The 23657-nt window shown below is 40.9% G+C and overlaps 1 protein-coding gene across 3 annotated transcripts in view; it reads right to left on the reverse strand.

Annotated features, from left to right (window-relative positions):
• The window catches only part of HS3ST5 (heparan sulfate-glucosamine 3-sulfotransferase 5), a 242778-nt gene that overhangs the window by 86415 nt on the left and 132706 nt on the right, over positions 1 to 23657 (reverse strand). For 2 of the 3 annotated variants that reach the window (XM_081094808.1, XM_081094809.1), the window contains exon 3: positions 21445 to 21554. The gene's annotated coding sequence lies outside the window, so the exon portion shown is untranslated. Of the gene's footprint in view, positions 1 to 21440; positions 21555 to 23657 lie in introns of all 3 variants that reach the window. The other variant, XM_081094807.1, reaches the window with a different exon arrangement.

Here is a 23657-nt window from a genome sequence, read left to right on the forward strand (position 1 = left end):
GATTTCAGAATGATTTGATGTAGGAAACAAATACAAGCATCACCTCTCAAATAATGTAAATTTACAGTTTCAGCTCTAGATAAAATAAAGTCATTTTTTTCCTCCTAGACATTATAAATTCTTAGGTAAGCAGGAGTTTAGCATCTGGTGTACATCCCCATCCTGAATTTACATGTAAAATCACAAGAGCTTTTCCAGGTCCTCAAACATACTCCCAAATGAGGTAAAGCACCTGGTAATTCAAAATCCGGGTAATTCTGTCCCCTCCAGTATGAAGAAGAGACAGGCTTAGAATATGCTTCCCCTTTGCTGGTTAGAGGAACACATTAGCTAAATGGGAAATGAAGTTATTCATGCCAAGAGGATTCTGGGATACTTTTGTCTTAGTGTTACTTTCAAGTATAAGAATTTCTGTTCTATAGGGAGTAGGAATGGCTAATTATGTTTTTCTTGGCTGCCACCAAGTACTCTTGTTGAAAACTAGTCTTTTGTTCCTTATTGTCACCTAAACAGAATTAATGTAACAACACTTCCAGTACAATTCACAGCTCTGGATGCCCTGTGGAGTTTGTTACAACCTGTGCTCTATTCACGCACACTGCAGCATTCACACAGACGTAGGTGTCACAGAGCCTCTGTCCACACAACCATGAACATAAAAACACCATGAAACCCATCAGGCTCCAGTCAGTCACACATGGCCCAGAATGACTTTTGTTCAGTGCTTGCCTTCTTAAAGTTTTCCAAGATAGGTGATCTCACAAAAAGATGTACAGAGACCCAGCTGCCCCCCTTTTACTACTTCATATATAAGGTATTATGCAAGAGGAGAGGACCTGGGAAAGTTCCTGCAATTAGACCTTGACATGGAGAACTGGAGGAGAAAGCCCTAGTTCATTTTCACTCGAGAGGATCTGTGAAGAATGGGCAGGTTCACAAGGTATTTGTGCATGGTGGGAGAAGTTAAGGGGACGTGCATTCTGTTGTGTACAATTAAAAAAAAAATGGCCCAGAGAAGGAGGTAATGCCTAAGTGTAGGAAATGTATTCAATAGTTACAATAAAACTCTGAAAGAAAGCTTTGTCATTATGCTCATATTTGTTTATTTGGTATAAGTATAAGAAAAAATACACAGAAAGGATAGTCGAGGTGTCTTTTGTAAATTACACCAGAAAATTTATGTTTTGGACATTTTTGAAACTCAGAGTATTTTGAGTTTGTTCCCGAAAGTGGGAATTCTAGTGTAACTAAGAAGATAAACATACTTAATATCCTCTCATCTTGATATTTTTTAATGCTTGTTTAAAGCATGAATAAAAAAACCCAGAAAACACAACTCTCTTGTACCTCTAAATCTTAAATGATCATTTCTCATGTCATTCAAATGGAAATTAATGCTGATAGAATGAAGCACCTATCAATGATGATGATGAAGAGTAGGCCTTATGAATGAACCATGTCGGATCAGAATTTCTTGGTATTATTTGTTGTGGGCAGCATGATTTGATCCAAAGAAGAGCTATCTGAAACCATGTAATAAAAAATCTTTCCTAAAAGGGGGTTCTAGTGTATTGGCTATAAGATCAAATGTCAGTGTTCTTTGATCTTTGTTGCTCAGATGTTCTCATTATGTGGAGCAGAATTCAGCAGGTGTTTGATTGTTTATCCAGTAAAGGGGAAGGTGAGCTGGGATTAAATTGTTATGACATGGCTTTGTTTCAGCCCCGCTGAGTCTCACTGAATTTGGAATAATTGTGTTGGTGCAATAGCAATCTTGCTAAGTACAATAGGACATGGAAAAGCTTGGCTCAGAAACTAATGGACTACAGCTACCATCTGTGGGATTGAAACTAAATGCCTCTAAAAGAAATACTCATAAATGTAACTAGCCATCTTGCTGATTAGCTTTCTGGTGGACAGAATTCCAGTTGCCTGAATGAACCAGCACAACCCCTCTCTGGAAGCCAATAAGTATGAATAACCATTTGCTTCTGGATACACATTTGCCCAATAAATTCCAATATACGCAAAGTCCCTTTGAAAGAAGACACTTATAGTCAAATTATGTAAAATGTAGAAAATTGTATCAACACTTCACAAACTGCAAATTGAAATAGAAAAACATAAGTTCTTGTGCCAGTGTTTACAAGATTGTTCTTTTCCAATTCAACATATTCAGCTTTCCTTGAATATCCCGTCCTCTGTGGCTGAATTAATTGTAAGCTGAAAAGTTCAAATTTGTGTTCCTGAAGTTACTCAAAAGAAAATTTCAGTTTAATTCTCAATATTAGCACGCCACAATGTTCTATTTTTAAAGAAAAAGAATTTCTGCAAGTGCACAATTGTGTTTCTCTCAGTGCCCACATCTGCACAGCACACACTAGTAAGACTACGTCAACTATGATTAGCCCAGTGACATTCTTAATTTCTCTACTTTGGGCTTCAGAATTTTAAGCTTTTGAGGACACCATTCTTTTTTTTTAAAATATATACTTTTATTGATTTTTAGAAAGAGAGGGAGAGGGATAGAGAGATAGAAACATTGGTCAACTGCCTCCTGCATGCCCCGTACTGGGATTAGAGCCCGAAACCCGGGCATGTACCCTGACCCGCAATTGAACTGATGACCTCCTGGTTCATGGGTTGAAACTCAACCACTGAGCCACACTATTAGGGCAAGGACACCATTCTTTACCAATATCCACTTAGGGGTAGGTCTTTTTGGATAAGTAAGAATAATTCCATAACTATGTGAGCTAAGCATGAACTTATTTTTAAAATATATTTTATTGATTTTTTACAGAGAGGAAGAGAGAGGGACAGAGAGTCAGAAACATCGATCAGCTGTCTCCTGCACACCTCCTACTAGGGATGTGCCCGCAACCAAGGTATATGCCCTCGACCGGAATTGAACCTGGGACCTTTTAGTCCGCAGGCCGACGCTCTATCCACTGAGCCAAACCAGTTAGGGCTGAACTTATTTTTAGAAAGAGTTCAAAACTCCAGAGCAAGTCTACAGATTTACTTTCTCCTCTCAGAATCTCATCTTGCAGCCCAAGGAAAATCCAGAGACTAAAGTGGATTTTGCTGAGAGTTTTTTAGGCGAGAGAGATTAAGACTGTCTTAGTTCTCTGCCTCTACACACTGTCTTCCTGTGGCCCAACCTCCCAAAGGCAGGTGCAGTGTTAGGTGGCCGCCCCTTGACCAGTCAGCCCTCATTTCAGCTGGGAGAGATAGAGGAGCTCAGCCTCACATAGCCTTTGCTTCTAAGGGTTTTCGTCTTGGTTTATTGGATCTCAGGGTTGTTAACTGAACCTACCTGGGAACCTGCCTAATAATTTCCACTCCCTTTAGTTTGTCCCATGTTTGTTCTGGTCTCCCCCAACCACAAGAAGGAGTTACAGCCTTGCTTCTTACCCCCAGCCAATGGCTGAGGCCCTGTGTGTTTGCTTGAATGGTCCCAGTGGCTCTATTTAACGTGTCCATTGAAACACCCCTTTATTGCCTAATGCAGCCGTGGGCAAACTACGGCCTGCGGGCTGGATCCGGCCCATTTGAAATGAATAAAACTATTGAAAAAAAAGACCGTACACTTTTATGTAATGATGTTTACTTTGAATTTATATTAGTTCACACAAACACTCCATCCATGCTTTTGTTCCGGCTCTGGTCCAGTTTAAGAACCCATTGTGGCCCTCGACTCAAAAAGTTTGCCCGCCCCTGGTAATGTCTATGGTAGTGGTAACATGGTGACTGGTATCATTCAGATACTGGTCTCTGTCTCCTAGCCTAGACTTTCTCAGAGTTCTAACAGCTGACATGTATTCTCCTGTATGCCCCATGCTGGTGGGGGAGCACCAGGCCCTGGCCCCCTGAGTCTGCCCTGCTTCAGTATCACTAATTTGATGTTGTTTAACATCCTCCTCTCTAAGTGATAATAGGTTGGAATATTTACATATCCCATTAGAATTCTGTTGCACTTCCTAATTTTCCAAATGCTGTCTCTTTTCATATCTCCATTGATATGCTCTCCCTTCCTATCCATCTGTTGAAAACTCTGTCCCCTCCTGATGGCAGGAATTGCCTGATTCTTCTCTTCAGATTCATGTCTCCAACTGGGCAGACTACCATCACACCATTCTGGTGGAGAGATCAAGCTTTGGTCCTGGACTCTCACATTCTCTTATCTCACGCTAGTTAGCTCTTCGGTGCTCAGCCAACTAGGACGGAAGTAGCAGTAAGATAAAACTATGGGGCCAGTGCAAAATTTAAGCAATTTTCACCTCTGTTTCTTGTATTTCAAGTTTCTGGGACCTCTTTTCTCCTTCCTTTTTCTTCTATCAGATCAGGGACTCAACTAGGTCACTTTATTAATAGCTACTACCTCAGCACTCACAACAGTCCTGCAGGCTGGACAAAATCAGGCCCATTGTGCGGATGAGGTCGGTAAGGCCCAGAAAGGTCAAGATTATTTTGGTTGCAGCTCTTTGTAGTTCAGACCCCTTCAAGTGGGCAACACTGAGCAGGGAGAAATTACCTAGGGGACCTGAGGGAACTGAATATACGTGGGGTCAGGAGTGGGTCAGTGGGGAGTGGAGAGGATCACAAGGGAATTTTAGTTCCCAAGTCAGGCAGTGGGCTGAAGCTAAGGCATACCCAGCTGCTGGAGTTTTGGCTGTACTAATGCTTGGGGGTGGGACTGGGGCAGAGATGGAAAGATCTGTGTATTAAAGGCTATGTCTGGAGCAATTCATCTGTTGGCCAGCCCTGACCTTCTCAGCGTGACTAGGGAATCTTGTGATCAGTTATGCCGCCCGCCCCAGGGAGCAGAGGGGAGTGGCAGCTTGCTTATTTTCTGATCCTGCTCTTCTTGGTTTCAGGATAAATCATCCAATTGGCAGTATTTATAACTAAAAAGAAACCCCAAAAAGGAAAACACTGGTAAAACTTGCATTGGATATATTAAAACAACATTAATTGTAAATGTGACTTGCTTACTATATTTGACTAAAGGGCTTACAGGACTCTCCAAGATCAGACCACCCTGTCGCAACACCCTGCCTGATTTAATAGCCACCAATCATCCCTCCCCTTCCTCCATTCCTGCCACACCACTCTCCCTGCTTGGGGGAAGGCAGAGGTAGGCACACCCAACCACTCACCAAGTTCTTCAAATGCCTTAGGCATTTGCTAGTCAGGCATACTTTTCCTGAATGCACTACACTCAGCAGGGTTTGCTCCTTTGGCTTCTGTAGAGCTTATCTCACTGAAAAGTCTTGATGAGAACACAACCCTAGTTCTCCCATCCCCTTGGCACTCCTTACCTACTTGACTTTGCCTTCTCTTCCCCCACTGTCCTTGTTATATACCTGTTTACTGTCTGCCCCTCTCATGACCCATCCCCATTCTCTCCTGGGATGTTTACGGACATTGACCCAACACATAAGCCCCCCCCCCCGCCCCCCCCCGAGTTGTAGGTGCTCAAACAGCATATGTTGAACAAATTATTATGCTAATTATTACACGAAATAATCTTTCTCATACTTAATGCTAATATAGCTTGACTATTATGTCTTATCTTATTATGATACTAAACTGTGGTAGTGACTATCTTAATAATGTATCTCTTTCTTCATCCTCTCTTCCAATTTTAAGTAGCCTAAAAAGATATAATAATCTATATATATAAAAGCCTAAGTGACCAGACAATCAGATGACGGGCCGGTTGCTATGATGCGTACTGACCACCAGGGGGCAGATGCTCAATGCAGGAGCTTCCCCCTGGTGGTCAGTGTGCTCTCACAGTGGAAGCGCCGCTCAGCTGGCCAACGGGCACCAGATGCTTGGCTCATGGCTGGCTGGCAAGCACAGCTGCAGTGGTGTGAGCCTCTCCCATGGACACTCCCCCTGCGTGTCCCTGCCCCATGTGGACTGGGACCATGGTAGCACGTGCAGCTGGGCCGGGATGAGCGGGAGCAGCGTGGCACCTGGCCAGGCCTCGGGATCCTCCCTGGCTGCCTGCAGCTCCGCACACTACTATATCCCTCAGGGGATGTAGGACTTCCATTTTGATCTCTGCAGGCCAGGCTGAGGGACCCCACCAGTGTACGAATCCAGGCACCAGGCCTCTAGTAGGATATAAATACACATCAAGAATGAAGGAACAAAATAAAACAGTAGTAAAGTGAAGTCTGTGTTAGAATAATAAGAAAAAAATTGCCTTTTATTAATAACAAACTAGAGGACTCTATTCAAAACTTGGAAAAAACAAAACAACTCCCCACCAATACAAAACAACAACAACAATAAAACATGAAAAACTCACTACTCATTAGTTCTATTTGGTCCTGGTGGAAAAATGTGTTTAAACCCAGGTCTTATTACTTATTATTTGTGTACATGGGCACATTACTTAATTTCTCGGGTTCTGACTTTCTGTAAAGTGGATATAAATACAGTGCTGACCTCATGGCTCTGCTGGAAATTAAATGAGAACAGAGTGTATTGAAGTCCTCAGTCCCTGACCCATGTTCTTAGTCCCCAGAGCAGGGCACTCACTTGGGAGGTGGAAGACAGGGGTGTGGGGTGTCCCACCTGGCTCTGCCACAGACCATGCCATCTGCTCCACAAAACAACCAGCTCCTCAGCTCTGCCCTCAAAGTAACAAAGCCACTGTGAGAAGCAGTGCCCATGAAACGGCCCATTATATCCTATGCCTAAGTGACCTTACATATTTTTAAAAGAAAAATTACCCAGTCGTGGTCCCTTTTACACAAATTTCATCTACTCAAGCTAGGCTTGGGCTTGGTGTGAAATGTGAGGATAAACACACCTTACATTTACAGATTGAATCTGGAAGCAGTACTCGCACATAGAGTTCCGACAACCCCCTAAACGAATTTGCTGTGCTTTACCCTGGTGCGCCAACAGGAGCTGCCTGTGGAAATGAATGAGCTGGCCTGGGCGGACGATACTGTAAATAACAGCCACCAGGAAAAAAATCCCGAGGAAAATTAATTTTCAACAGTGGAACAGAGCAGGGAAAACAGAACTCGCTTGTCCTGCTTATGATTTATAACATGTCCCCTTTTAACTCACAATAATGAATCACCGGCTTCTCCTCCAGGAGTTGATTCTCTCTGAGTTTGGCTCTGCATATATGCACACGCAAGAACCTGAACCCTCCTGTCCTTTGGGATTCCTGTCTGCTATGCTTCCACATCCTATTCTTTTCTCTTTGTTATTTATTTTAAAGCCCATTCTATTCTTTTCAACATTAACAACAACAACAACATCTCCACAGGGAACTTCTCCCTCATTCTTGTTTCTTCAGAATTCGCAGCTAAATTTCTTCAAGAGGCAAGTTTCCAGCAATGGGATTAGAGCATAAAAGTCATATTCTTCTAAAGCAGCAACTCTCAACCTGTGGGTCGTGACCCCTTTGGCGGTCAAACGACCCTTTCACAGGGGTCGCCTAAGACCATCCTGCATATCACATATTTACATTACGATTCATAACAGTAGCAACATTACAGTTATGAAGTAGCAACGAAAATAATTTTATGGTTGGGTCACAACATGAGGAACTGTATTTAAAGGGCCAGAAGGTTGAGAACCACTATGTTTTTATGATTCAGAGGTAAATGTAAAGCCAGTGATAAAAACCCATTAAAAAAACAACAATCAAAAGTAGTATGTATTTTGTAGTTGTGTTTAAGTTTTAAAATAGGTGTTTAACAGATCTTTGAGTAACTCTTACTAATATAGTTACCTAATGTGTTATTTATTAATCGTATTTGCCTGGAAGCCCATCACCCCGTAGTTATGTTTTTATTTATCACTTGTACCTTGACTTGTTCAACGCCAACCTGTTCTTAGCAAAGTTTCCACAGATTCATTCCCTTTTTGCCAAAGCTGGTGGTTGCACTTCTCAATACCAGGCTGTTTCCCACCTTGGCAGCATCTGCCACTACTGACCATTCATTCCTTCTTCCAGAAACATTTTATCCCATTGGTCATGATAAGCACACACACTTCACATTTTCTTACCACTTCTGTGGCTTGTAATTCAGGTTCTTCTTCTCCCACCTATATTTTAAATATGGCTTTTCCTCAGTGCTCCATTCTAAGCTGCTCTCTTCTCACTCTAAACTCTGCTTAACCAACCTGCCTCATGCCATTGGTTCCTGCAATTACCTTGCTATTTACAACTTCATCTAAGATTCCCCTCCTGAAGTCAAAGCTATTTCTTCAACACATACTTAGGTAACACAGCACTTCAACCTTACCTTGTTCCAGTGCAATTCATTTGTCCTTCTCCCTCCACCTTCTCTTTCTCTGCCTTCTCCCCTTTAGTAATTACTATGACTAAGCATTCCACTGTCCAGGCTAGGGCTATGGTATGGTACCATCCTAGATTTCCAAGTGAGGTGCTTTCTATCCATCTACTTTTCTCTGTTCCCACTGCTGAGACCTGAATTCAGACCACTGCTACCTTCTACCCTGTTTACTATCTTTCTACCTTCTGTCTTGTTCCCCCTGCCCCCCACTCCATTCCCATTCTTCACCAAGAATAGTCTAATACACACATCTAATAAAGATACTCTAATTAAAAAAAATCAATAGCTTCTCATTATCCTCAGGATAAAGTCCAAACTCCAGTCTGTAAGGCCTTGATGGACTGGTCACTGTTTGCCTTTTTAGCCTTATTTCTTTCTTCTTGGCACATTTTCTTTTCTTTTTCTTATCCATTGCCTTCTAAGCTTCAATTTTTCTGAAAATCTTCCAGTCTTCTAGTGTTGTTTCCTCTGCCGGGTATGCTCTTACTCCTGAACATCCCTTTCCCCACCCTCCCTTACATGGTTAAGGCCTAGGCATCTGTCAGGTGTCAGTTGTTGAGCTGTCACTTCCTCCAGGAAGTTTTCCTGGAGTGTCTAGACCTCCCCTTCATGCCTACTCATGCTGTACTTTAACTGCCGGAGGACTTGCAAGCCACACCAACTCTGTGCCAGGGGCAGAGTTTAAAATGTGGTGGAATACTCATGCCTTGTGTAGTGCATTGCCCATAGTCTACTGCATCAATATTTGTGGAAAAATTAATGAAAGGAAGAATAACATCTAGCGGTCAGGTTCTAATAAACTTTAGTTTGTGTTTTGTAGTTGTGTTTAATTTTTAAAATAGGTGTTTAACAGATCTTCGAGTAACTCTTACTAATATAGTTACCTAATGTGTTATTTGTTAATCGTATTTGCCTGGAAGCCCATCACCCTGTAGTTATGTATTTATTTATCACTTGTACCTTGATTTGTTCATATCTACCCTTAAAGCATGAGCAGCAGAATCTTTACTATCTTTGGACAGAGGTTGTAGAAATACCATCTTAAAATAAAAAAAGACAAGAATGCCACCCTACATTTACTGAGCATCACAAGCAGGCACTGTGTGAAGTGCCTCACATATGCTGCGTCCTTTGTTCTCACAGTGATCTCTGAAGTAGGGGCTATTTTCTCCACATTACAGATGAAGCAAGTAGGGCTAAAGGAGATGAATAATTTGGCTAAAGTCAATTGGCAGAGCAGGATTCTATGCAACCCCACAGCTCCGTCCTCCCCAAATCATTCTACACAATAGATAATGTGTACAACAAAAATGTATTGAATACTTGCTTTGTGTAAAATACCCCAAAGGATGTGTACACTCAGTCCCTGCACCCCTCCAGTGAAAACAACCAGCAACACTGAAGAGCGGGCCTGTTTTGTATTTGTCTCGTTATTACCAACAGCCTGGCAAAAAATGTTCTGTATTTCATGGAACATATAGGGGAAACCAGAAAACTTTCCAGCTCTTCTGCATCAGATACTGTAATTTTATTATTTAGCAAATAATGTGAATGCTCAGGTTCATTAACAGTCACATCCATATGTAAATGCACATAGTGAAGTAGAATGGAAAACCAAGTAGCAGATTGTCATTATCCGCCTTTTTGTTGAAATCTATGCCAATGTTCACCATTGTAAACAAGCACTGAATTACAGAGGTATAGGCCTGAAATAAACCTGGAAATTATTTACTCCAGTTCTCCCCAATTATTTTTTAGCTCGACGTCCAAAGGAAAATAGCTAATGAGTATAAGAAAGAACCAGGACTCAGGGAAACTCATTGGCAGTATCTGCAAAAGCTGCACCTGTGCCAATCCTGAGATCCAGCTATTCCACTCCTGGGAATATACCAACAGATATGCTTTTATTATATATATATATATATATATATATATATATATATATACACAATGGAATATTGTGTATATATATTTATGACATGCAGGGTGGGACAGAAGTAGCTTTACCATGGAAATCACACAATAATCCTATATAATAAAGATGTAATATGCAAATGGTCATTACGCCGTGACATGTAACGACCGACTGCATAATGACTGGATCACAGATCAGCAGGAGGTTGGGGCAGCGAGCTACAAGTGGGCATGGAGAGCTACAGGAGGGAGCAGGCAGCAAGCTATGAGGGGGCATGGAGGGAGCTCCAGGAGGGTGGGGCAGCGGACGGAGAGCTAGTGGAGGGCTGTAGTGAGCTACTGGAGCACAAATTTGTGCGCAGGGCTACTAGTTAATAAATAATAATACAAGAATAAACTGTTTCACGTGCTCACAACGTAAACCTACTCTTGTCCCAACCTCTATGAATATATGTATATGTAATGCTCATACAAATTTGTTTTTGCCAAACCCCACACAGAAATCAATCTAGTGATCATCAATAGACTAGGCAAATAAAATATGGTACATTTAAGCAATGGAATATACCATGTATTGATGTCTACAAAGTACAACAGAATCCAACCATGGGGATGAATCTCAGAAACATTAGCAAAAGAAGTAATAATTTTATCACGATCTTATAACTTTCAAGAAGCAGCCTAACGTAAATGATGATGCCGTAAATCAGAAGAATAGTTACTGAAGGTGGAGGGTGGGGTGTGATTAACTGGAAGGGGCCGCAAGGTTGTTGGAATGTTGGTGATTTCTATCTTGATTTGAGTGCTGGTTACATCGTGTGCTCACTCTGTGACAATCCATTGAGCTGTACACTTACTATGTGTGCGTTTTTCTGTATGTATGTTCTTCTTCCCCCCAAATGTAGAAACTTCGGAATTCTCATTATTAACTTCAGACATTATAAAAAATTCTCTGACACAATGTGAAAAATTTATAGAGTGCTTCAAATCTTAATTCTGCTAAAACTAACATTTGTTTCCGTCATATCAACAAAAATAAATACTTCAGTTTTGAAACCATTTGCTACAGAAACAAATGTGTTTGATGAGAAAAGAAAAACAATATTTCCTTTGGCAAGCATTTGTTGGATTGGAGAAAGCAAATATAAACCTTTCAAAGTGTTACCGAATTTGCTTACATGCTTAGCTCACTCAAAATTCAGAATTTTGTGGAACTATATTTTGTAAAAACTGTATCTCCACAAATAATTTTAACAGAAATAAAAAGATTGAATGTCTAAACTGTTGCTATGGCTATGTCCCAGTGCACGCAGTTTTATAATGCTTGGCAGGTATTAGGCATTCAAAAATATTTGCTATCTGAATAAAAATATAGTACACTGAATGATCTTTAGAGTAAGTACTTCTAATTAATCGTTTCCACATAGAGGTATTTTTAAATACTTGGTAAATAGGAGGTTACCTATACTGCTTCACTATTTTAGTAGACATATAATGGAGAACAATGACTGAAAAATAAATCTCTATCAAATGCTAATTATTATTACTTACAAAATACCTATATATGATAGAATATCACTAAATGATCTCTGAAGCAACAAATAATTTCAGATAAAGAAGATTTATTAAATAAAAACTTGAAAGTCATTAAGACCTTAGAAAAATGAACTACCCCTTCCCCACCTGGTCCACTACATTTAGAGAAAAAAATAAAATGGAGACAGGAGTATAACTCTCCCTGGAAGTAATCATGTATTAAATTGGTGTCAAGGAAACCTTACAAAATATTAGTTTTCAGGAAAAACACAATTTATAATTTCTACTTTTAAGTAATATATTCTTACTATGACTCTAAAATCTGTCTAGGCCACCATTAACATTTTGAAAGAAAATTCTCCATTTCTTACCAAACAGAAATAAATAATATCTGACAACAACATTAGGGAACATAAACATAAAATTACCTGTTATTAAAAACGGAGCACATTTTTCTCAAAGAAATATATCACTCAGCTGTAAAATAGTATGTTTGCCATTCACACTAATGTTTCAACATTATGGTTCAATCTTCTAAAAAGCTGACATGGAAAATAATGGCCTAATAAACTAATTCATCATAATGTGCAAAAGAAACTGCTGGAATAAATTGTAATAACCTTTCAAAAACTAGCAGCTTTTAAAAGTATTAATTCCTACTTCAGATAATTGGAAAGGACACCTGGGTGGGTAGGCAATATTTTTTATGGGATTGCTCTGTCAGGAGCTCAGATTGTCCCTGGACTCAGCAATGATCATTTAGCACTAAATGACAGTGAATCTTGCAAATAGGTCTTCTAGGTGGTGTTTGCCATAAATTACCAAACTCAACTCCCCTCAAGGTCAGTCAAATGAGAGGGCAGGTATCAAATGGCCTTTGTGGAGACCTAGAGTGATCCTTGGTTTCATAAATGGACAATAGTTGTGTTGGCTGCCATAAAATCAACTTAATGCACTGACAACATAAATTACCATCAAACTTTGACAACTTTTGTTCCTAGAAAACAGCTGAAGAATGCTTTTTATCAAAGCGGGGGGAAATGGATAACAATATGTTTTGCTCTGTAGCAGACCATAAATATTTTTATCAATGCTAAGTGGAGAATGAATTAATATTGGAAGCCACAATATGTTTTACTTGATGCATTAAAAACAGTATCTAAGTAATATTAAAGTGACACTTGCTTTTTAAAGTAACTGGTACATATATAGATTACAGTAATGCAATGGAGAGAAAGAGAGAGAGAGAAAGGGAGGGAAAGAGAAAGGGAGAGAGAGAGAGAAAGGGAGAGAGTGTTCTGAGGAACAAGATTGTATTTGCCTGGCGCTGGGTATTTTTACCAAACCTAAATAACCAAAAAGAATATTTCTTTCTAGTCTTATTTGATCAATGAAGTCCACTGGACCTAAAGGAAAGATAGATTCTTCTGCTCTCATACTACCCTGAATAAATCATTAATTCACTTTCTTTATGGCTCAGTTTTCCCATCAAGTACAATAATTAAACAGGGACCTTTTGAAGACCACAGGATTTATCCTGGGAGGAAGCACCAAATATACCCAAACTGCTAGAGAATCATATCAACATACTTGTAAGAGTGATCTAATGTAGACAACCAATAAACAGTTTTTAAAAGTCACTTTGGTAGAAAACATAACAATAGCTAAATCAGTAAATGAGAATTTTGGAAACAAATTGAACATCATTGTTTAGCTGAATTTACATCACTCATCTAAGCATTCTGCCATCCTATAACTGCATTATTATTATTACTATAACATAACGTTACAAACATTTTCTCAGGCATTTTTATAAAAGTATTTATTATCTCTTTGGAAGCAGCATTTCACTGTAAATTTGCCTAGAAAAAAAATGCCACATTGAATAAAAGCAAGGTCTTCCTGGAATCCAGTGGCATCTCAGAACATGAATATTATGGATGATGCCCAACTAATTCTAAAACAAAATTTATAAACGATATAACTTCCCAAACAGAATTTAAAATTAATTATTTTGTGTCGTTCTCTCCCATATCTAGTCATCGCCTTCTCTTGTCTTTCTTTGCACTACCTCTTGCATTTATTTTCTTCCTTCTAGTCCCACTGTCACTTTTGTCCAAAACCTCATCACCTTAGAACTGAACTATTGCTGTAGTTTCTTTGCTCCCGTACTCTCTGCACAAATTCATTCTGCCCAGTTCTGCCAAATTTATCTTTTTTTAAAGCACTGTTTAATTATGTCATTTCCCTGCTCAAAAATTGTCAATGACTCCCATCACCTTGAGGCCAAAGGCCAGAGTCTTTAGCTGGAATCAGAGCCTCTGGCTATCTGGGCTCACCTCCTTTTCCAATCTTGTCTTTTCCAGTTCCCTTGAAGAAGCCTTCAGGATAATAGATGCACCTGCTGCCGGCCACCTCCACCCCAAGTGCCGGCCTGGCCAGCGCCATCCATCCTCTCTGCCTAGACTGTGGCCTTCTTTTGTGACGTCTTTTCCACTACTTTAACCCATAGTCAGCACCTCCAGCCGTGAAACTGTAGTAGTCTTTATTTTTCTTTTTCATTAAACACAATTTATTTCACTGTTGCCATGTTCCTTAACTTCAATTTTTGTTGCTTAACGGTTCCCATGTCTTTTTTCTCTAATTAATTTATAAAGCTGTTTGAGGTCAGGGTCTGCGTTCTTATCCTCTGCCAATCTCCCTAGCACACAGTTATGAAAATAGTGGGCAATCAGTGATACTTGTTTAATGAATGAATGCAGAAATGCTGCTCTAGGCTTCTTGTAAGATTAGGATGAAAGATATTCAGTTGTGTTTGTAACTTGCAGTATTTAGAAGAGCAATTTATGCATGCAGGGCAGTTTTCCGGAGTTTCATAAACCTGTTTTAATTTTTAAGTTCTTAGTAGAATTGTAGATTATAAAATATAAGCTGAGCACAGGAGAGTTATAATGTTAAAATCTGACTTTGATGTAAACTTGAGCATCATTAGAATAAACACAAAGTGGTGCATATTCATTGATTTAGTACTAATTTTCTGAAAGTTCCTTACTAACAGAAAGTTCAATAATTTCTAAACAAAACTGAAATCATTTTAAGACATTCAGAGGAAAAAAGATAAGTATGCAGCAGTCCAGAGTCTTTAGTTTATAAAAGTTATATATTTTAGCTTATAATATTCTTAGAACATAGATGTTGAACTCGACAAGACCTGAGTTGGAAACCCAGTTTCGCTACTTATCAGGGGTGCCATCTTATGTCAGTAATTCAGTGCCTTTGAACCTTAAATATCTCACAGGGAAAATGGGAATACTAATATCCAATTCTTTTGAAAATCCTGAGATAAAAAAGCCTCTTTTGAGCTGTATATTAGGATAAGGAACTTAGGACACCTTGCCCAGTACATGGCACATTAATAAATTGTAGCTACTATTGTGTGTGTGTGTGTGTGTGTGTGTGTGTTTAACTTTTTATCTCCCTTCCTCTATGGAGGATAATGGCTTCCCTAATAGTTAGAAGAGTGAGCACAGGAGTCTCAAAATCGGGGTTTGAACTGTGGCACTACCTTTTTACTGGTTTACTCAACTATATCAGAGGACATATGAGGAAAACAAAATATCCTTGCAGGGACATTCTGAAGACTAAGAATGATCTATTTTAAAGGGTCTCCACAGAATAGGCACTCTATGAATAGCAGATATTATAATTCTTACTATTGGCCCAGTGCACAGATTTGTGCACATTGAAAGGGAAATAATTAGAAGAAATATTTTAATATTGCCATTTGCCCTTTCTCCCTCAGCGCCTGTGAGCTGGGAGGCAGCCCTGCCCCCTGCCATCGCTGCTGGTCACCGTCTGCATAGTAATCAGCGGGGTGATCAGCCCCCGCCTGCCCGGCTCCCTCAGCACCTGGGAGCTGGCCAGTGGGCCCGCACCCCACCGCTGGTTGCCATCTATGGGGCAATCGGTGGGGCAACTGGGCCCCCACTCACACCTGCCTTGGCCTGGCACTGCCCGCTCACCTGCTCCACCATCCCGCCGCGGCCCCACTCTCATTGGGGCCCATTGGGGCCGGCAGCACCTCCACTGCTGCCCGCTGCCAGCACTGCGCTGCCGAAGCCCGCCATGTTCCGTGCCACCTTCTGGTAGTCAGTGCATATCATAGCAAGCAGTCAAACTCCTGGTCTCCTGGTTGAACTCCTGGTCGAACCACCACCAGAGGGGACAATTTGCATATTAGGCTTTCATTATATAGGACTAGAGGCCCGGTGCATGAAATTCATGCATGGGGGCGGGGTCCCTCAGCCCAGCCTGCACCCTCTCCAATCTGGGACCCCTTGGGGGATGTCCGACTGCCAGTTTAGGCCCACACTTTTAACAGATGACAGCTCCATTGTTGTTTCTTTCTTTTCATACTTAAACCCATTGGTATTAGTAGGTATTCAAATTGTGTATACATTTTGGGGGGACACCCTGTATTTCTCTAGTCAGTGGTGAAAGGAACCAATGGCAGGTTTGGAACGCCCAGACTGGGAACCTCGCTCACTCCCCACATGTCTCCCCACTCTGCTTTCCACCTTAGTGGGTAGTGGGAGAATCAATGTTTTCTCTCATTAACTTGGAAAAGCATGTCCTGTCCCCTGCTGCCTGGCAGGAGTGCGCTAGACCCTGAGCGAGTGAGGCTCAGTAGGGCGGCCTTCACTCATGGACGCCAGCGCCCCGAGTGCACATTCCTCCTCTGCAGTTGCTCCGACCCTCCTGCCGTTTCACTGAGAGGACAGACCTCCTCACATCCTCTGGGTTCCCGACCTCTAACGCTGACCGAAGGCACCTCAGTGAGGGCTGCCCCATGCCCACCAGGTGTGTCTGCCTGCACCTGCTCCCGCCTCAGCACCTGCATTAGCCCCATGGAGGTGATCTTGTCGCTGCACTGGCCTCCACGGGAACAGGGCATCACCACTCCGCCCTCTCACTGACATCTCACAGCCACCTGTCCCGAGCACCCAGACACGCTCCAAAGGACGTGAGTTTGCCGGAAGGGATGTGTGCACGTCATGTCGGGGATGTAGGCACGCCGGGGTTGACGGAAGTGCCACGGAGGGGAGGGGGGAACATGCGTGCGCCATGGTCTGGGACTATTGCAGGCATGTATGGGTGACAGCGTTCTAAGGGACGTTTGCACCCAAGGTGAGGGGATAGGATGCGTGCACCAGAGACCTGTGCAGATCTGAAAACCCATGCGGTGCACCCAGGAGGACGTCAATCTGGCCTGCCACCATGGCTGTCCCTGCAATCGCGCACCTTCTGGGCCAGGAGGTGGCACTGATGACCCGCAGGTGCTGCTTCAGCTTGGCCCGCAGGCTCTGCTTGATGCTGCTCACAGCTGCTGCTGCCATGTTGGGAGTACAGGCCACCCTCTGCTGGGCCCCGCCTCCCCCGTCCCCACTGGGCCAGGATTGTGGCGGAGGGGCCTCACCATGTGCCTGAGGACCGCAGCCAGGGCCGCAATGGCCGCCCCCATCCCCAATGCTGCAAGTCCCCGCCCACCCGCACCTGCTGCTTACGCAGCCTGCTGATCGGTCGTTACTGTGACAGCATCCTGACCAATTTGCATACTACCCTATTATTAGTATAGACAAGTCTTCTCCCAGACAGGGACCATCCTACTATATATTGAAGAACCCATATTCACAAATATTTTTTAAGTACTAGAAGTAGGAAAAATTTCCTCTATTATATTTCACTATTTTGCAAAAAAACATAATTTAATATTGTAAAAATTATTTTTATAAACATTTGTATAATTTATAACGAATACACTCTAAAAATATTCCTCAAATTAACCATTTGTTGCTCCATTATACCAATCATTATCCTTACAAGCCATTCCACCACCAAGGTGCTTAATAATTAACAATAATGATAAAGTTCAAATATTAAAGAGGCTATTATAATAGGTTAAATGTATTATTGTCATAGGCTATATTTTTCAAAATACTTGACAGCTAAAATTGGTCAGATGCAATTGAGCAATCGATCATAGATTCTCCATCTCAGCAGTAGATCCTGGAAGTGGAGGCTTCCTCTAGGCAAGCTTTGACAAAAGACACTTATGAAAGTGGTTTCTTAATTTATTTTTGATTTCTTCAGTACTGTTTAAAATATCAGCTAGGTTGCCTGTTCTCAATCAAGTTAAAATGCAATTTAAGCCCTAACCGGATTGGCTCAGTGGATAGAGCATCGGCCTGCAGACTCAAGGGTCCCAGGTTCGATTCCGGTCAAGGGCATGTACCTTGGTTGCGGGCACATCCCCAGTGAGGAGTGTGTAGGAGGCAGCTGATCGATGTTTCTCTCTCATCGATGTTTCTGGCTCTCTATCCCTCTCCCTTCCTCTCTGTAAAAAATCAATAAAATACATTTTTAAAAAATGCAATTTAAAATATCTGATAGGTGGTTTCTGGAATTTATCATGTAAACAAAGGAAAAGAAAAAATATGGGTATATTTTTATAGTAAACTAGAGGCCTGGTGCACAAAATTCATGCACTTGGGCAGGGGGGAATCCCTGAGCCTGGCCTGCGCCCTCTCGTAGTCCGGGACCCCTCGCTCCTTACCACCTGCCTGCTCGCTCCTTACCACTCGGCTCACTGTTCCTTAGCACTGCTGCAGAGGAGGGAGAGGCTCCTACCACCACCACCATGCTCACCATCTGTGAGCCCGGCTTCTAGCTGAGCAGCGCTCCCCCTTTGGGAGCACACTGTCCACCAGGGGGCAGCTCCTGCATTGAGTGTCTGCCCCCTGGTGGTCAGTGCATATCATAGCGACTGGTTGTTCCGGTCATTCTGCAGTAATGGTTGCTTAAGCTTTTATTATATAGATAACTTCCTTAAATCTAAATACATGCAATAGGTCATATGCTGAGATTCATTATTCTCTAAACTCAGTAGGGATGTAATTAAATGCTAAGAAATGGAAAGTACTTTACAGTTTTATAACACTGAACTGTTCTTGCTATCATAATAAGTGAGGCACATGCCTATTTAGTTTATTAACTAAATGTGTGCCATAGTTTATTAACTCACCAAATACATCTAACTTCCCTTCAAAACAAGACATCAGCAACAAATGAAGTGCCATTAATTTCTATGAAAAACTTTTAAAGAAATTGTTTCAAGAACATGCAGCCTGGATCCCACTGAGGCCCTTAGGGGTTTCAGGTACTCTGGAAGGTACACATGTAGTTTATTTTATTTTATTTTTTGAGCTTTGTTTTAAAAATATCTTTATTGATATCTCTATTGTTGAAAGTATTCCATATGTCTCCCCTTTTCCCCCATTAACCTCTTCCAACCCACCCCCACACCCCCATGGTACATGTGTAGTTTTAGAACCATGTATTTAAGGATAATATTACTCTTAATCCTTCAAATGAGGAGCTTGTCTCACAACCATCCCTTATACAAGATACGTGGCTCCATATACAACAGTCCTGATTTCCAATGTTTTGTCCTTTATATCCAGTGTTTGGTTTAGTGATTGTGGCCATTATAGTTACATTTTAAAACATGATCTAACATATCCTAGGGATAACTGACAACTGAACAGCCTTGAATCAGCACTGGTACTAGAGTAATATCTTCTAGGTCTGCCCCCAGATGCTTCCACAGGCATGGCATTTCTTTGTCTTTGATCTTCACCTCCTTTCATTGCTTCCACCTTCCTCCCATCACCTGCTAGGGAATTCAAACCTTTTGGGGACTTCTTACTTGTTTCAATGTTTATATTCACCAGACCCATAATTATAGTTTATGTCTATAGTACCAATGATAATTTCAAAGCCATTTACAAATAAATATTTTGATACTCAAAATAACGGAGGAAACTGAGGCATAAGGAGGCACATGCATCACCTGAAGTTGTGTCAAGAGGATCTGCCTCATGACTGAATCCGAGTCTCACTTTACCCCATTACTGCCTCATCATTTCTTGGTCTTTGGGTTAGACTTACATTGGAAATTCTTTCCCACCAGTTGTGTGATTTTTAAATATGTTGGTTAGACTATTTTAATTTTAGCTTTTTGGTTGGTTAATGGGGGTAACAATCCCTATTTCATAGGGTATTTCGAAGATTAAATGAAATAATGTTCGCAAAGTAAAAAAGAACCCCCCAACAAACCTAGAATAAGATAAGCATTCAAAAATGTTAGTTCTTCCCATCCCTTCTCACGGAAATACTTTACCTGAAGGTAGTTTCTTTAGGTCCACAGAGGATTTCTAAAGCTCCTCTGTAATTAAGCAGTGGGCCAGAAGGGCAGAGTATACTTAATGTATCAGCAGGGTGACAAAATTTAATTTAACCAAGGATTTATCAATCATCTACTACATCCCGGCACAGTGCTAAGTGCTACAGATGCACTAATGAAGCAGCAGCGGCCAAGGAATTTTGGCAGCGACAAGAACAAGACTTGATGATTTCCTAGAAAATGAAGAGATTCCAAGAAGGCTAGTCTGCCAAGTTTAACAGAGCTCTTGGTAAATTCTCCAAAATAATTTAAAATAGAATAAAATGATTTAAAAATTTATAAATTTTGGAGTTTACTCTTTGATGGCAAGTGAATACATTTTATTCACTTGCTAGTAATATTCACCACCTCTCAGGGCCTCAGGGCTCCTGTTTGTAGAACAGTGATAACGGTATTTTATAGCATTATGAGAAAACTAAGATGGAATATTACTGGGTATACAGTAGTAACTAGGTAATGATTTTTTGAGTGTTTTATATGTATTAGATATTCTAAGCCTTTTAAAATTTGTTAGCTCATTTAAACTTTACAACAACTCAAGGAGATGGATGGAATTACTACTCCTATTTTAGAGATGTAGACATTAAAGCACAGAAAGTTGTTGTTTTTCTTTTTTTTCAAAAAACCTTGACCAGAGCACCCAGCTAGTCATTGGCTGAGCGGGAACTCAGACTTAGGCAGTGTGGCTTCAGACCCTGTGTCCTTTACCCCTGCCCGCTGCTGCCTCACTTCATCATCACAGCTCATGACATGCCCTTTTCTGCTGCTCTGGAATCTGGCATACAAAAATGTGGCAGATCCTGCCTTTCCAGAAATAAACAGTGGCACTGAGGACACAGGACATGGGCATAACGAGAAAAAAAGCAGTATGTGGATCATGTTGTCAAATGCCAGAGAAAGGGTGTAACTACACGTTCTATAGAAGTTTGGACCACAGCAAATATTGGGGATGGAGAAAGCAGCAAGAATTTGTAGTGGAGGTAGACCTTGGCTTAGGTCTTGGAGGGAAACCAGAACTAAAACCAGCCCAGAGGAATTGGGTGTTATTTCGGATGGTCAGAGCATGGGGAGAGCAAGGACACAGACCCAGTGGTCAGTGTCCTTGGGAGGAAGGTTTCTACATGGGAACCCCGAGGCTAGAGAGCAGGAGGCAGTTTAAGTCACTTTGTGGGATGATTTCAAAGCCCAAGAGAATAAAGAGACTTCCCACTGCAGGGCGGCCGGGTGTGAGTGGCCCTGTGCACGTGCTCACATACGCCAGGCCGGCCCATAGGTTTTCAAAAGGCTGATGGGGGCGGGGGGGGTGGGTGTTACACGCAGAAGCGCACAGAAGTCTTCAGTGCACATACCTACATTCAGACACTTCCCGGTTATTCCAGCGATGATTATCTGGTTGGTGGATATTCCATGGCCTCTCCTTCCCTACGGCCTGTCTTTTGGGCTTGTTCCCTGCTTGTCAGCACCTGAGGGTAGAGGCAGAGACAACGTGAGTTTCCAATTAGTCATTTCCCCTCCCCTTCTTCTTAGTAGCTGTGGTTAAAAATTTGCTTTGGGAAGGAGAGCTATATTGTGGATGATCAGAACATTTCTTTTTTTAAATGGTACTTCCAGTCTCTTTAGTAAACAATTTGCTGATGAAGAGCAGAGCTCACATTTGAGCCTAACCCTGGATAATGTAATTGTTAATTCCCTTTCATCAGAGACATACTCCTAGGTACTTTCAGATAATGTTCTTGTAGCAGGACCTTGGTTCTGCTGAGCTTTTTAGGCGAGAGCGGTTAAATGTACTCTCCTTAAAATTGCTAATATTGCGTGTCTCCAGACGGACCTTTTTATAGGATGATATTATCCATAGCAATCATTCTTACCTTTGCTACTACTTGAATATATTAAACAATTGCTGTTGCTTCCTAAATTGAATAGATTATCAGAAGACCTGAGTAATTCTCTAGCTGCAAAGTACATATTTGGCTCTAAAATTAAAGTGTTGGATAGATAGATGGAAAAAGAAAGAGATGGGGAAAATAAAACAAATTGCAATGAAACAAATTTGCAATGCCAAACTTTTTTTAAAAGTAGGATTTCATTATTTCAGGCTATTATTAAGAATGTATATGGCATTGAATAGATTGTAGGAGCCCAGTCCCAATATATTATCACTAGTATATATTTGAATATAGTAGATGTAAAAATTATCCTAGTCCAAAATGGCCAGAATACCTACCTTGAATACCCATATTTTCACTTGGGTCTCTTATGTGCAAATATATTTAGGGTGCAAAGCAAACACACACACACACACACACACACACACATCCTCTTAAGAAGAGGAAAGACCTTAAAAACTTATATACTTGGTTAATAACCAGCTATCAGATCTGTTGTTCTCCTCTTTGGTTCATACTGCATTACATTATTTCCAGTTCTTCCACTTCAATCCTTGTCAGCTCTTCACCTCACAATCCCAACATTGCCCAAATACTTCTAGAGAAATCAGAGAATGAGTAGAAATAAGTGCCTCCATTTAATTCAGGACATGGCACACATCAGTAGTGCCCACCTGTAAACTGGCTCCATTGCTCATGAGAATGTCTGGGCATGTTCAGAGGCCTGTTGACCGCAACATAAAATAAAGCAACACCTCAACTACTCTGCTTCTGAATTTTTTTGATAAACTAGAATTATTTCTAAAGTTCTCAAATAAACAGAAATCATTATAATTATGAATAATTAAAAAGCTAAACTCAAGAGGGCACTCAACATTTATTACACTGTAGAATTCATCCCCTAAGGGTAGTACCTTCAATTAGTTCAGTTTTACAACACAAGAAAAAATGTGACAATCACTAATTACAGGTGTTTAGTACAAGGAGCAAAACAAGCTAACTTGCCTTTAAATCACCCTTTTCCACCCAGAAAGGCACTGCTCACTTTTAGATTCTTAACATTTGTACTAATTCCAGACCACAGAAAAGCAATAGATAATAGGAAAACATTTATTTTTTAAATTTGCAAACATTGATTAAGCACCTGCCATGTGTCAGTGTTTATGTTAAATGAATAACATTCCAGTATAAGAACTAGCTAATGGTTATTTTTAAACATATAGAAACATATATACAAATTTGACTATATCAATATATTTGTATATTCTTACAAATATAAAGTTTGGAGTATATATCTATAATTTATAAAATGAAGCTATTCAGTTGTTTTCCTCATTATTCTTTTTAATTTTTTTTTCTTTTTCTTTTCTTTTTTTCTTTATTGATTAAGGTATTACATATGTGTCCTTTCCCCCTATTACCACCCCACCCCCACTCATTCCCTTTCACCCCCCTGGTGTCTGTGTCCATTGGTTAGGCTTATATGCATGCATACAAGTCCTTTGGTTGATTTCTCCTTCTTACCCCCACCCTCCCCTACCTTCCCCCTGAGGTTTACTGTCTGATCAATGCTTTTCTGTCTCTGGATCTGTTTCTGTTCATCAGTTTATGTTCTTCATTATATTCCACAAATGAGTGATATTTATCTTTCTCTGACTGACTTATATTGCTTAGCATAAT

The sequence above is a fragment of the Myotis nattereri genome, assembly GCF_964212035.1.
Source record: "Myotis nattereri genome assembly, chromosome: 6".
In the NCBI taxonomy this organism is placed as follows: Eukaryota; Metazoa; Chordata; class Mammalia; order Chiroptera; family Vespertilionidae; genus Myotis; species Myotis nattereri.